The following is a 17,126-nucleotide window of genomic DNA, read 5'->3' on the forward strand; positions in this document are numbered from 1 at the left end:
ATCTCGCCTCCTGGCTTCCCTGGCTTCCTTCAAGCCTCAGTTTGAATCCCACCTTCCATAAGAGGCCTTTCCTGGTGCTCTTTGTGCCCCACAATGCTTTTTCTCTGAGATTGTCTCTGATCTACACTTTACATATCTCGGTGGGGCACCATGTTTTTACCTTTCTTCATATCTCCTGTAACTTGCGCAGCGCCGTAGGTAAGTTCGTAACCGTAACAATAAACAAACCTAATATTTCTCTAACACTGAGGTACTGGTATATGGTGAGGTTGATGGAACTGCATCGCAAAATTAAGGGATGAGAAACAGGAGTACACTGGGCGCAGAAGGAAAGGAGAGGGAAAATGGAAGCACAGGGGACTGGAAGATGGGAGGGTGGGCGACAAGCATGACTTGAACCATACTTTCATCAGTGTTGGCTCAAAGAGGGAATCATATGTACAATCAGCTGAATTTATACATCCATCTTATCTGATAGGCAAGTAGAAGGGGAGGAGATCAAGTAAAGGTGATGGGGGCAACTGACAGAAGGGAGGAAAGATTAGGGGAGGTGGTAGAAGGGAGCAAAACACTGGTGAGAAGGGAAAGGTAGAAAGGAAAGAGAGGACAAACAGAAGGAAAAATAAGATGGAGGGAAATACATGGGTAGTATAATTGTAAAAGTGAATGGGTTGAATTTGCCCATAAAATGGAAGCAGTTAGGAGCAGAGTAGATCAAAACCAGAACCCTAGAATATGCTGTTTACAAGAACCACACTTGAAGCAGAGAGATACACACAGAGTAAAGATTCTCTTGGAGAAGAATCTATTATGCTTCAGCTTAAATTAAAAAAAAAAAGCAGGGATAGCAAGCCTGATCTCAGCAAAGTAAAAGCAAAAATAGACCTAATTAAAAGAGGTAAGGAAGGAAACTATGTCTTGCTAAAAGTTAACATAGACAATGAAACAATATCAATACTAAACATACATGCACCAAGTGGTATAGCATTCAAATTCTTAAAAGAGAAGTTAAGTGAGTTACAGAAAGAAACAGCAAAATTATAAAAGTAGAGGACCTCAAATGTCCCATCTCAGAACTTGATAAAGCCAATCAAAAAATAAGAAAGAAACTAAGGTAAATAGAATATTAGAAAAGTTAGCTATGACAGACCTTTGACATGATTTAGACATAAAGGGTGACACCATAAGCAAATTAGAAAAGCAAGGAAAAATCTACCTGTTAGATCTATGAAAGGGGGATGAATTCATGAGCAAATAAAAGAGAGATCATTACAAAATATAAAATAGATCATTTGATTCTATTAAACTAAAAAGCTTTTTTACAAACAAAACCAAATGAGATTAGAAGGAAAACTAGGAAATAATTCCAAAAAGGAATTCCAATAGGAAATTAAAAATTCTAATAAACTAGGAAACAATCTACAGCAAATGTCTGTGATAAGAGCCTCATTTCTCAAATTTATAGAGAACTGAGTCAAATTTATAAGAATACAAATAATTACCCATTTGATAAATGGTCAAAGGACATGAATAGGCAGTTTTCAGATGAAGAAATCAGAGCTACCTACAGGAATATGAAGAAGTGCTCTAAATCACTTTTGATAAGAGAAATGCAAATTAAAACAACTCTGAGGTACCACCTCACATCTGTCAGATTGGCTAATATGACAAAAAACGTAAATGATAAATGTTAAAGAAGATGTGGAAAAATTGGGACACTAATACATTCAGGTGAACTGTGAACTCCAACCATTCTGGAGAGTAATCTGGAACTATGCCCAAAGAGCAACCAAAATGTGCATACCCTTTGATCCAGCAATACCACTACTAGATCTGTATCCCAAAAATATCATAAAAAAGAGAAAAGGGCCTACATATGCAAAATACTAAGAGCAGCCCTTTTCATGATTGGGTGAAATGGAAATTGAGGGGATGCCCATCATTTGGGGAATGACTAAACAAGGTGTAGTATATGAATGTTATGGAATACTATTGTGCAATAAGAAATTATGAATAAGCAGACTACAGAAGAACCTGAATTTATCCAAACTGATACAAAACGAGCAGAAACAGGAAAACATTGTGCACGATATCAGTAACATTATGTTACAACCAACTACGAACGACGCAGCTCTTCTCAGCAACACAATGACCCTAGACAAGTACAAAGGACCTACAAATTAAAATGCTGTCCATATCCAGATAAAGAACTAATGGACGCTGAATATAGATCAAAGCATATTCATTCTCATTTTTTAAATCTGTTTCTTCTTTCACAGCTGTAACTAATATAGAAATGTTTTTCGTGGTAGCACATGTACAAACTATATCATACTGCCTACCATTTTCAGAAGAGAGGAGGGGAGGAAGGGAGGGAGAAGAATTTGGAACTCAAAAATTTTATAAAAATGAATGCTGACAATTTTCTTGTCAGGAAAAATATACTATAAAAAAGAAATTTCTTGCATCTTATACAAAAGTATATTATATACTATGATAAAAACCTAATATGACCATGAAGTATTTGCAAAATATGATTTTATATGCCCATACCTCACTTCATTCTCCCCCACCCCACACTTCTTTACCAAGCTTTCTTCTAATTCATTCAAATCTTACTTCCTGAATCTTTTTTTTATAGTCAAATAAAACTGCAGTGTCCAACCCAGACTATCATTAAAAACCAAGAAGAAAAATTGCCTCAGTGACATATAGCATAATGAGGGGAGGAAGGAAAGGTAAAATATACTAAGAAAATATGTAAGAATAGGAATAAGAGACAGATGCATAAGAAACATACCTGCCTAACAAGGAAAGGGAAAAATTCTTACGTGACAACTTGGATGAATAGCTTAGTAACTGTTGCCAGTGAATCCTGCAAGATTATCATGGGTGCACTTTTACCGTGTTTGGACACCCACACAAATGTCATATCACAAGAAGACAGCAGGGGTTTTCTGTAAGAACCTTATGATTATTATTCCTAGTATGCTGTCCTGGGGGAGGGACAGGAGGAACATTGGGAAAAGAGAAGTAGAGAAAAGGCGGAGGGAGGAGTGGGAGGGGGCAGAAAAGGAGGAAGGAAAGGAAAACTATTCAATAGCATTACCATCACACCTATTCTGGTCCTAACTCCCTTCACAATCTTTGCTCTCTGGTGAATCAGTTCACCTCACTCTACCCTTGAAACCCTTCCCATGTTGTCCTATTACCAATGGTTGGTATTCAATAGTTTCAGTTGTGTCTGACTTTTTGTGGCCCCATTTGGGGTTTTCTGGGCACAGATACTGTATTGGTTTGTCATTTCCTTCTCCAGGTCACTTTGCAGATGAGGAATTGAGTGACTTGCCCAGGGTCACACAACTAGGAAATATCTGAGACCATATTGGAATTCAGGTTTTGCCAACTCCAGGCCTGCAGCTCTTTCTGCTATGCTACCCAGCAGCCTGGTAGGCCTTGGCAAATGTCAGCCCTGTGCTAATCCCACCATCAGCTGTCTGATGAGGTAGTTTAGTGTAATGGATAGAGTGTTGCGCCTATAGTCAGAATGACTGACTTCAAAACTTCCACAGATACTCAGTTACCGTGTGATCCTGAATAAGCGATTAAACCTCTCTCAGCCTCAGCTTTCTCATCTGTCAAATGGGTATAATAATAGTACTTTTCTCACAAAGTGATCATGACTATCAAATGAGATATTATATAAAAAGAGCTTTGTAAGTCTTTAGGTACTGTATGAGTTGATTTTTTTTATTATTATTATTCTCCCATTCTGAAGACTGGTTGGAAAAAATCAAACCATCTAGTTTCTAGTTTTTGTTGTGAAATCTCAACTGGTTGCTCACAGCTTGATGACAATATTTTTTTTTCCTTCCATCATTGACTATTATACTCTGCCCATCAATCACTCAATAAACATTTGTTAAACACCAATTTTGCACCAGGTACTTTGCTAAGTATTTGAGCTACAAAAGGGCAAAAAACAGTTCCAGTTGTCAAGAAGCTCACAACCCAGTGAAGCTATGGCAATTAGACTTTTCTCTTCTCAACCCCAAACACTGATCCTTCCTCTAATCCAAGGACCTTTTATCCTGCCTTTTTATTTTTGGCAGAATGGAGGCTATCTTGAGCTTCTCAGCTATGCCACACTTCAAAAATCTCTCTACATCAACTCCCATTTTCTCTTTCTTCATTCCATTTTCTGAAGATGAGTAGATTATTCTTGCCAAGGTGTTGCAGACTGATAAGATCAGCCCTTTCACCTAGAAAAGAAGAGAGACACACAGACAGAGACAGCAAGAGTCTACTGCTGAATATCCCCTGGCTCTATTCTACCAAACCCTCTGCTTAGACTTACTTTTCTGCTGCCTCGAAGTTTAGTGTAGGCTCCAGACTAAAACCAGCATAAATCCTCATAGTCCCCTAACATCTGTGGGCTATCTGGAATTAATCAATTGACTGAAAGGAACTGTTTTCCTGGGATTCATCCACCTATGCTAAAACTTCTCTTCTCCACATCAGGACAAAGTAGGGACCCAGATATGGCCGTGAGGTGAAAAGCATACACGCCTTGTGCCCTTTTTGGATGAGTGAGCATGCCTACATTGGTTTCATACTCTCAATAAGCCCCTTAGTTAGGTCAACTTAGTGAGAGCCTTGTCATATGTTCTTGAAGAAGCCTGACCTATCTAGAGCACAAAGCCACCTTCTTTACATGCAGCCTTTATTCCATCCCTTCCTGTCTCCTTCAGTAGTTTCCAGGTAAAATCCCACTTGCTTCTGGAAGCCTTTCTCGATTTTTAATTTTACTGCCTTCCCTCTGTTCTTTCCTATTCATCCTCCATGGAGTTTGTTCGAATGTAGTTGTTTACATGTCCCACACGCGCCATTAGAAATGAGAGCCCCTTGAGGGGAAAAAGCAACTTGTTGCTTTTCTTTGTATGCCCAGTGCTGAGCGTGTGTCGAGAACACGTGAAGGGCTCTTGATTGAATTACTCCTTCCCTCAACTGTTCCTTTTTCCTCTTCTTTTCAGTCTCCGCTGCTTGTTCCTTCTCAGCCACCTGCAAGTGTGCCCTCTCCCCTCTTATCCTTAACCACAAAAAAGCAAATGAGAAAGTCACAGTCTGTCTGGAAAGGCAGAGAGAATCAGATTGTGCCCTGCCCACCCCGCCCCCCAAATAGCATCCGGCAAAGTTGAGTTTAGTCATCCCTGGGGAAAAAAAGTGGATTTTCCTCAGGAGGGATGAAATTCACTCTAACCTACTAAAGAAAATAGGTGAGCAAGACATTTGACAGATCAATTCAGTAAAACAAAGAAACAACAATGACAAATAAACCTTTAAAGCATAGAAGACCAAGAAGAGAAACCAATGTTGACATTCCTTAAGCAGATAACTACACTAAAGTGTTTGGGAGCTTTCTATTTGTCTGAGGGGAAAATGAGAGAACATTGTATAGATGAAACCCACAAAAGAGTAGAGGAAGGGAGGGGCCTAAGATGCCCACGTGGTGCTGCAGGCTACTCAAGGTTCCCTAACCCAGGAGCCAAAGCTGCCTCTCCCTAAGGGCCACATCAAGGGAACTGTAGCTTCTTTAAAGTCTACGTTCTTGCTCTGTCACACTCTTCTTTGTGAATTGGGTGAGGTCTATACTGATCCAGGGAATAGAAATTACTGCAAAGTCAGCTAAAGGATCCCTTCACATCCAAATGAATTCACATTTGCCACAATTGTTAAAAAAAAAAAAAGTTTTGCTTTCCTCATAACATGAAAGTCTTCATACAAAGAGTTGTTCATCATTTCAGTCATGTCTGACCCTTCACGACTTCATTTGGGGTTTTCTTGGTAAAAGTACTAGAATGATTTGCCATTTACTTCTCTATTTCATTTTACAGATAAGGAACTGAGATATACAGGATTAAGTGACTTGCCCAGGTTCACACAGCTAATAAGTGTCTGAGACTGGATTTGAACTCGGGAAGACAAGTCTTGCTGACTTCAAGCCCAGCACTCTATCGCCTGTAGTGTCAAGTTGCTTTTTGTATAAAGGGAGATTTAAATAATTAGAATAAAATTCAAAGTCCATGTATTCCATATAATAAAACTTAGGATACTACATAAATTAATCCATAGAGTTGGTGCTATATTAACCAAATTGTCAAGCAGTTTCTTTATGGAACTCGACAACATGATAACATTCCTATGAAGGAATAAAAATTCAAGAATTTCAAAAGAAACATTTTTTTGTATAAGTAGGAATGAAGGAGATCGATCACTAATGGGTTACAAATTATATTATGAAGCAGTATGTGTTAAATCTCTTTGTTACTAGTTTTTAAAATAGAAAATATACACATTGGTTGTGATATTTAGATAGATAGATTGATAGACAGATAAATAATGGATAGATGGATTGATAGATGAATAAGCGATAGATGGATGGATGGATAGATACATAAATATCTCATCTACATTCACACTCATCCCCTATCTTTTATAGCATCATCATCTGTCCTTTGGAGTCATGGTTAGTCATACACTGATTAGAGTTTTTAAGTCCTTACCATTTTTTTTATGACACTGTTTTAATCATAGTATAATCTCTTCTTATTCTGCTGAATATACTCTGCATAAGATTGTGAAGTCTTCCCATTGTCATTTCTTGTGACACAATAATATTCCACTTTAATCAGTACCATGATTTATTCACCTAATTCACAACTGCTAATCACCCCTATAACAAAAAGTTCCACTATACATATTTTGGTCCTTTATCTTTGGCCTGTGTGCTGGTGGGCATATAAGCCCAGTAGTGATATCACTGGGTCAAAACATAAGAATAGTTTAGTGACTTTAGAGTGGTAGTCCCAAATTGCTTTAGGGAATGGTTGTACCTAAAGTCTACTTGCAATTGGCAAATACACAGCCCAGGCATGAAAATATCAACACTTTGAAATATCAAGAGTGATTATCACAGCATCACAGGCAACCATCCTGCAGCACTATTCAGAGAAAATTAAAAAAAACAGTATGTGCAATAGTCATAGCACAATACATGGCGTCACCTGACAGAGTGCTTCAGGGACTAAATGCCTGAATTACATATCCGAGTTATGTACGTTACATGTCTAAATGACTTTTGAGTGTGTGCACATCCATAGCAAACAAGCAATAATCAAAAGTAGCGAAAACCAAAACCAAGCTAGCTAGCTGAAATAATCTCAGTAGACCTATAAAGAACAAGCATAAGTATAATCATTATCAGATGTTCAAATAAACCATCAGCAGACAGTACATAGCGAACAGACAGATACTACTACACAGCAAGCATGGGCAGCTAGGCAGCACAGTGGATAGAGCGCTGGGCCTGGAGTCTAGAAGACTCATCTTCCTGAGTTCAAATCTGGCCTCAGATACTTGCTAGCTGTGTGACCCTGGGCAAGTCACGTAACCCTGTGTGTCTTAGTTTCCTTATCTGTAAAATGAGCTGGAGAAGGAAATGACAAACCACTCCAGTATTTTTGCCAAGAAAGCCCCAAATGGGGTCGTGAAGAGTTAACAAATACTACAAGCATAGCACAAGTGAGTAAGCAAATCAATATAACATCAAATAATAAAAACATAATTTAAATATGAAGGAATTAATATGTACAACAACATCTGCAGTTACATGCAAAGTACCCTTAAAGAAGCAGTGGTCTATTACTGGGGTGTGTGTGTGTACATACATATGTATATACAAGCATATGTCTTCTTCTTGTTCATAAATTACTTTGGCCACAGGTTGAACAGGTCTAGCTTTTATGAGGTCTACCCCCTAAACCTTAGCTGGTCAATGGTATGAGCTGAACAACATTGTCATCAAAGGGCCTCCCTCTCTATACACCCTCTTGTTGAAGGGCCAGGCTAGTCATCAGGATTTCCATGCTCTGTGGATTATGTGGATATCCTAAGGGCCTTTATAGTTGCAAATACAGTCAAGAAAAGAGTTGCCCCGAGATTTAATGCTACCCTCTCTCTGAACTGGGGTTTCCTTAAGTATGAGACAGTTATATAATATTATACACTCCTTCCTTCACTGGAAACATCATTTTCAGGGATAATATCTGATCCAGATAATCTCTGTATGACTGGTGGAGCTATTTTGCTTAGAGTTCAATGAGATAAATGTCTACTAATTCTCTCTCCTTGCTCATGAGAAAGTCCAACCAGCTCCGCAATGGGAAATGAGTGATTGTTTTGAGTTGGATTTATAGGGCTCCCTTCATTTTCTGGGGCTATTCTGTGAACAGACAAATTGTCTAATCTCTCAACAACTTTGTATGACTTAGCTTCCCAATGGTCTGTTAACGTGTATGTACCTGAACACCAAGGTTATGAAACAGATTCTGTGGCCTTTTTGAAGGTCTTGACAACAGATTTGGGCATCACATCTTTATTTGTTTCTGCCAGAGTTCTTCTGAGCTGAAGTTGTGATTAGGTGGTTGGCTTTTTTCAGCTTCTCTCTCAGCTGAGAAATGTTCTGGTTGTGGGTATTTCCAGAATATCCAATCTCTAAGACTCCAAAGTACAAGTGAGTAGTTGGGTATGACTCTTAACCCAATATGGGCCCCTACACCAGAAAGCCTGTGCCATCATAGCTACGGAGCTTACATGCTTGCATTAGAAACGTTGCATGCTGCCTCTGTGGAGATTTTGGCTGCCATCTCAGAGTTCCTAACATGTTCATCTGAGTTAAGTTGAAAGGCTTGAGCCATGAGTTTCTTTGTAGATAGAGCTATGCAGTTCTAGACTTCTTGATAGCTGCCAAAGCTAACATTTTCTTGAGAAGCTTGCTCCGAAAATCTCTGTTATTGTCAGTATAGATACTGATGGCATGGCTCTTCTACCATACTTTATTATCATACAGGCTTTTTCATTTTTCACTGGGCAGGCTGACACATACCTTTTGAAAGGATCAGTTATGGACTAAGATATGACATCCATCTCTTTTTGTAGATTAAAAATTTAATGCTGGCAAATTCCATAGGTTTTCTAATGCTTTTGCTATCCAAATATCCAGCACTAATTAGCAGTGCTTTTCTTGCATGCACCAGACACGAATTTCACCACTCTCCGTGACATTTGCTGATCTTGGACCAGTAAAATATGTTATTTATCAGCTCAAAGTCTTTTCTGACCCATATGTTCAAAGTTATCATGTAACACTTCCGTGGCTGTAGAGTGATGAACTCTGGGTAACGCCAGCCAGTTCTTGTTGCTCTACATGGAATTAGTCACAGTCTGGCGCAGAACTGCGCTGCCCAAGTCCAAATTCTACCACTGCCCCAAGAGCAAGGTAGACTCAAGTAGCCAGAACTGGACTCTTTCAGCATCTCTTCCTTGTTTGTTTGAATGCATCATTTTCCTCAGTCCTTCATTAGTCATCTGTTCTCACGGCCGATCACCTCTCACATGTTATCAACTGAGGCAGCGAAAGGATGATTTGATGAAACAAGATTTACAGATCTCTGACCTGCTGTTGGATGGAAGTCCCAAGTCTTTAGCTGTACTTCCACTAAATGATAGCAAAGCTCCTTGGGTATCACATACAGCTTTCATGCCTTCTTCTACTATTAGTTTCATTCATGTGTCTCCTAAGACAGAGAATCCCCATGCACAATAGTCTTCCTTGGTCTGTAATGTATTCTGAATTCACCCATCTTTAACACAGAGCATTTAACTTTGCACTGATCAAAATGCATCATTAGATTGCTATTAACTCATATGTGGAATTTTGCTCTACACTCTTTGAACTTTCAATTGACAACCTACTTCAAAATCTTGAAGTACAGCTTGTAAATGGAGCTATCCATTCTGTCAGTCATCTGTTGTCAAATGCAATTGGTTTTACTGATCATCACTCACTTAACACCAAACATGCCTTATACTCTCCACATTAGATCATAAGATCCGCTATAAATATAGAAGGGACTATGTGGGCCTTTGTGTCCACCCACGGAATGACATATCAGTTAAGTGACTTGCCCAGGGTCACACAACTAATACGTATATGAGGTAGGATTTGAACCCATTCCATTTCGTTTTTCTTGACTCTAAGTCTAGACTCCTCTCCACTATACCCCCACTGATTTTTGACATCTGCTTATAAGACAGAGAACAAAAACCTTGCTCAGATTTGCAAGGACCAACATTGGTACATGTGTGATGGAATTAACTTGATCTTATATTTGTTTACATTTCTATGTCCATTGATCTCCAAATGGCTCCATGAGTTTTAGAGCAATTTGACATTTTTTGCCTTTACACTTCTTTTTTTTTCTTTTTTTTTGGAGGGGCATTGGGGTCAAGTGACTTGCCCAAGGTCACATGGCTAGTTTTTTGTGTTAAGTGTCTGAGTACAGATTTGAACTCAAGTTCTCCTGACTCCAAGGCTGGTGCCTGCCTTTACACTTCTAATTGAGTTTAATCATACTTCTGTGATTGAGTGACTTAGTAATGATAGCACTGTTTTTAACACATTTTTAATAGTAACTATCAAATCTTAGAAAAATCTTTATATCTCAAAAATTCTATAAAAAATCCCTCAGAGGAGTTTTATCTTCTCTAGCTCAGAACTAGCCCCTTGTTGAAATACTATGTGACCCTACCTATTTAACAGAGTTTTGCAAGTCTTTCAGCACTTCCAGATGCCTTAGAACATATACTCAAATTATTAAAAATCTAACCAAGCAGATGAAAATAGTATTTGTCTTCTTGGATCCACCAAAGGTCCAATAGTAGCCACTATGTAAATCCACGACTGAGACCAGTTATTGTCTAGCAGACAGTCCAGGATTCCTTGAAACCATAACATACCATAGTAGTCAACTTCAGTTCTCTAAAGTCTTATAGTCTACTCACATTTGCATTTTTCAATGCTTCTTCTACACCCCCAATGAGAGATGTGTGTGGATTGTTGGATTCTGGGATGTTTTCGTTGATCATAAATCCTTTCAGATGGCTTCTGAGTGACTTCTTCCATCACAGGTAAAAAAATATTTCAAGATTTTTCTTAGAGCCACCACAGCTTTCAATACTGACAGTGTAATGACACATTTCAGCCACTTAAGTACCCATAGTTTGAAGATATAGCTCCATAAGACAATCAATAACATTTTTCACATCCCGCTCATATGATAAAAACTCATGTATCCTCTTGCTGAGTTTCTTCCTGAACCAATCCTTCAATTCTTCTGGAACTTGGGAGTTGGAAAAGTGAAATACCTAAGGATTCACTCCTGCATTTGAAAAGCCAGTACTTGTAATGATATTCAATAGCACCATTTGCCTCCACTCTTCTGTAGACCTCTGGACATGCTGACTGGATGATCAAAATGTGGAGGTATTAGCTTCCAGCTTATTGCTTGCATTTTGTTAGCATTTTGAATAGGTCACAATTGGTTGTGACCAATGTTGACACTTCAGTGAGAGTTTATTTGGTCTGATCATAACAGAGCCGTCCACCTTCTAGCTGACACCAATAAATTTCCTTGGAAAATTTTAAGATCACTATGATAGAAACCAGATATGGGGCAGGTTATTACTCAGCCCATCAGGTAGATAGACCGCAAAGGAATTTTCTTCAGATGTCTCTATCAGAATTGAGAAAATAAAATATTGATTTGGTATTTTATATTTTATTCCATTCCGTAATTGCCTGAGCCATGTGTTTTTCTCTCTGAAATAAGTTCAGAAGTTCATGAGTCCAGAAGTTCAGTTTTCCTCCCTGAGTTGTTTAAAAGTTGTTTCTCTATAAATCACTTTAATTGAAAGAAAACTGTTATCTCTGTACAGCTAGCTGCCCTTGTACAATTAAAAGAAATCTGTCATCCTTGAAGGGTGCAGATGGATGCCAGGAAGTCTGGTCTATTACCTCTGCAACATTGGATGTCCTTCAAGAAAGTCCGATCTGTTATCTCCATGATTAGCAATGCAGGTGGACACCATCAATGAACTTTCCATAGCAATAAGATGAAAGGAAGGACTGATGCTAGTTTTGCATTCCAGATTTCCATCCAATCATATTGTTTTCCATCATCTATGATACTTCAGACTTTGTAAACAATTATACTGATTAACCATCTGTGATACTTCCTGTTTTTTTTCTTCCTCTACTTCCTGAAACTATATGAAAGCTAGTAAACCTCACCTCCATGGTCTTTGGGCTGACTGAAGAGCTGGAAAGACTTGTTTTGTAAACGATAACTTTACTAATAAATTGAACATGCTTAGAATTTTGTGCCTTGGTTTACCTTAATGTGTATCATGAGAAAATGATGGGAATATGATGGTAACTCAAGATCCACTATCCAGGATAACACTGTATTCCACTTTCTCAATATTCACCATGTGGGGTCATATGAGTTCAAATGGGGAGGGTCCATCAGCAACTGATAATGATGTCATACTATTTTCTAGTTCCTGAGGGTAAGTTTCCCTGGTGCCACCTGTTTCATGATTCTGGGTCAGTATGAATACATTCAAAATATATTTGACCAACTAATCCACAATAATAATAGAAGATAGACATGCTTCCTGACTTGAAAGTAGTCTTCTTGTATCAAGCCTTCACCACGTCCATTACCTTGACTCTTTACCTTTCTAATGAAAATCGTTATGTTCACCATTTCATCTTTCATCAAGTCCTCCATGGGCTTCTACCTTCAATCTCCACCTGCAGTACGGCTTCCTTTATTTGCTTCTATGTCCCATTCCTGAGAAGATATTCCTGGACCATGCAAGTAAGAGCCCTTGCAGAATTATTGTGGTATTCCATCTCTATATTTGCTTCACCATGGCTAACCAAGGCAGAAGTGATTGTTCCTAAAGGTCAGTGATGTGTGGATATAGGTCAGGACTGTGTATCAGATGACAGATCTTTGCTGAATATAACCATTTCTACTTTCTCAGGTGCCGTTAAGTCTCATTGTATTAGTCTATATAATCAGGAATCTACTCCTACTATCAAGTAAGAGGGGTTTTCTTCTTTAGGATGAATAGTAGAATTGATAAGTGCAGTATCCACTTCCTATAGATGCTTACTACCACTATATTACATTTCTAGGTTTTACAAAGATGCTTGCCATGTAATTGCAGACCATGTGGTCCTTAGATCCTGAACTATATTAAGAGCAGTTCCTTTAACACTCTCCTTCAATTTACTTCTCTCTTCTGACCCTTGTACCTGTCAGTGCTCTAGTGTGTCTGACACCTGGCTCATCCAGGTTTCCCATGATTGCTTTCATGAGCAGTGTTGTTCCTGTCCTGAAAATGTTGCTAGTTTGGTCCTGGAGTATTTCTTTGACACAGCAGTTCTAACCTCAGCTCTATTTACAGAGAGAGTATAATTTTTGTTATTAGATGCAACTCTCACTCTCTCTATGGGAATTCCTTCTTTGTTTAGAAGAGCTACTTCTTTTTAAAACAATTCCTCCTCCTCAGAGGGTGGTCAGCTACTATCTTCTACTGTCAATATCTCAGAAAAAGTTTGAATGAAAAAATGGGTTAGTTCACGGACCTGAGTGATCTCATCTGGCTTTATGTTACTATATAGTACATTACTCTTCAATCCTTTGAGTCTTTCACATTCCTTTGAAATTTTTTTACAATATCTTTCATCATATACATTATATTTACTAGTAGTAGGAGACCTCTACAGGTTTAATTGGGCAGGTTTCATAGGTGGAGGAGAAGAGAGTGGGCCAGGTCTAGAATCAGGAAGACTCATCTTCCAAAGTTCAAATCTGGCTTCAGACATGTAATAGTTGTATGACACTAGGCAAATCACTTAACCCTGTTTGCCTCAGTTTCCTCATCTGTAAAATGAACTGGAGAAGAAAATGGCCAACCTTTCTAGTAGCTTTTCCAAGAAAACCCCAAATAGAGTCACAAAGGGACAAGACTAAAAAAAATGACTGAGCGATAATGAATTTTAATACCTACAATGCAATAATACATTTCAACTGCTTCAAGCACCCATATTTTGAAGAGATTGCTCCATATATAAGAAAACCAATAAAACTGTTGGTGCTAACTTCAGTAGTAAACTTACAAAATTATCCACAGTATCACAATAAGCAAGGCTACATGCAATAAACTAAGGGTAAATATAAAAAGCTAACGACTATGCAAATTTATATAAATGAAACAAATAAACCCAAAATCATAAAATTAGAATCAATAACTTTTTCATATATCATAAATGACTATGCAAACAGCATACAGCAAACCAATGGTATTTGCTCAAAGCCATATGAACATTATGCATCAATTATTGCATCAATAAAACATTTTATGTGACAATTTCCATATTAATAGTAGATAGATTATGGGAGAAGGGATAATTCTAATGACACTGAGAACACCACCAACAAAGCTAATATAAAAAATTAGAAGTAAATATAGGACTTTCCTGGAATCAAAATTGCAACATTTAAAGTAGATAACCAGAAAAATGTTAATTGTGCATATAAAAAAAAATGAAAACAAAACTAGAAAATACATTCAAAATCAGTTGGCATAAAAGCCTGCTCATACCAAAGAAAAGGAAAAACACAATAAAATAAAATTTCCAGAGATGGCTAGGTGGCACAGTGACTAGAGCACCAGCCCTGGAGTCAAGAGGACCTGAGTTCAAATCTGGTCTCAGACTTCCTAAGATAAGCAACCCACATATAATAATAAGGGAAATAGTGGGGTAATTGGGGCAGCCAATGTAATAGACATCATATAAGTTCCTATAATACAAATTGCCTAGGCAGTTCCTTTAGGCAGATGTTACCACAAAGGATATGTAAATGGAGCAGAATTTGGTTCAAAATATTCCCCTTAAAAATGTATCTACAATATGTTACCTTTAGTGAAATATAAATTGTAATATCTGTTTATGCCCTATCCTGTTGATGGGAAGCTTGCATTTGCATACTTTCAATATACATTCCCTCTTGCTTGTGGGAAATCCAAACCAGATGCAATGGTTTGTAATTGGGTTTTCCCCAATGCAACACTTCAACTAACACTGAAGCAGGAATAATGTCTCCTCTCTCTTTAAAAAGATCAAAAATCTCTTCCCAAAACTGTACCAGCTGACATCATTAATCACATGAGAAGAAGATATGGTAGTCACCTAATTTTCATTTGTCTTAAAGGAGGATTCATTAAGAAAAACAATAATGATGATGTTGATGGTGCCAATGATAAGTAATTGAAGAGTAGATCATTTGTAAGAAAAGCAGTTGCCTAAGCTGCCTATAATGGAGAACAGAATCAGCTTCTTTCCCTAATCTGTATCCCTGTCCTAGAGAAAAAGGGAAGGAAGGAAAAAAAACAGATCATGTACAAGCTTAATGGTAATAACAGTTTCGAGTGTACCCCCATTTATTAATGTGGGGGCCAAGTGGGGGAGGTGAAAAGCCAAGTTCTCTCTGGCTGCTCTGCAGTCTTGACAACACACCCAATAGGTTCTCACTGATGGTGGAGAAGAGCTGGAGGAAGGACTGCTCCTAAACTTCCTACTCCCATCACCACAACAAGAACTCATACTCTTGGAGGAGAGAGGTCGGGGTCCAGAAAACAAATGTGCCACTTGACCCTGCCCAAAATTTTCTCTCCTATGGGGTAACCAAGATGGAAGATCTGGCTTACCCTTCCCAGAAGCCTACAAAATCACTTTCAGAAAGAACTGGTGATCTCAGGAAATAGGCTATTCTCTATTTCCAGAATCTGACAATACTCTCCAAGCAGTAGCCCTGGAGCCAAGGGGTTTCTTGCTATAAAGAGGTATTTATTAATACATCTGCAAGTGGATAAAATGTATTTTTTTAATGAACCAATGAAAGAGAACAATAGTAGTCCACATTTGGTTGGCATTTTAAAGTTTGTAAGTACCTCTCTTGTAGCAAGTCAATTAGTTAATAAGGTCACTGTGCTAAGCCTGAGAATTCAAAGAAAGTGAAAAGATAGTCTCTGCTCTCAAAGGACTTAGAGTCTAATGGGGGAGACAAAAAGTAAACAATGATGTACAAACAAGCCACACACACAGGATAAATGGGAAATGGTCAACAGAAGACACTAGAATTAATAGTGACCCAGAAAGGTTCCCTGTAGAAGGTGAGATTTCAGCTGGGACTCAAAGGTAGCCAGGGAAGCTAAGAGGGAGAGATGAGGAGGGAGAGCATTCCTGGCCTGGGGACCAGCCAGAGAAAATACCTCAAGTCAACAGAGGAAGAAAGAGACTAACTGGGAAAACCATTTGCAACAAACATATCTGATAAAAGTCGGACATTCAAAATCTGTATGACATTAAGAAGATAACATAGGGAAAGGGAACTGCTCTGATTCTGGAGTCAGAAGACCTGAACTGGTATTTTCACTGATAGTTATTTCTATGAATTTCCCATCCATTCTACTCCTCTTCTAACCACTGAATTGTAAGTTCCTTAAGGGCAAGGACAATATTTTTTTCATCTTTATATCCCAAAATTCTAGCATAACATCTTGCACATGACAGGAAGAGAAAAAAAAATCCAGTGGTGCCCTATAGAATAAAATACAAATTCAAATCAGCATTTAAAGTTTTCCACGATCTGGCACCCACCTTTCCAAACTTACTTCATCCTACTCCCATTACCCACGCCTAGTTCAAGCCAAATTGATGTAGCAGGGCTGGTGAGCAAGCATCAGTTTGCTTGGCTGATGAAATCCCCCACATCTAAGAGACTGGAAAACATGTTTCTGGAGATGCATGGTGATATGTAACAGAAATACCTTGGAGAGGTTTAGAACATGGACAGATATTTTGTAAATAATTCTGATCTGCAAGCCACTGGATGAAGAGGATCCTCTTTAATTGACTGGGATTTGAACTCTTGGCATGGGATCTTTCTGGACTCTCTGGCATTGGAGAGGGTAAGATGCTGAGGCCTCCTGGTAGTGGCAGGGGGGAGCTCAGAACACGAGTGCATGGCCCTGCTCCTGCTTCCGCAATTGCTGTGTTCATTCTTTCCTGCTTTGGAAGGAAGGAAATTGGAGATGGCTACAACCTGGTAAGCTCTAAAAGATGAAGAAAGTGAGCCACCAGGGAGTCC

Source organism: Petaurus breviceps, unplaced genomic scaffold, assembly GCF_028583685.1.
Source record: "Petaurus breviceps papuanus isolate PSGF00001 unplaced genomic scaffold, PetGlider_PUasm1.0 183, whole genome shotgun sequence".
Taxonomy (NCBI): Eukaryota; Metazoa; Chordata; class Mammalia; order Diprotodontia; family Petauridae; genus Petaurus; species Petaurus breviceps.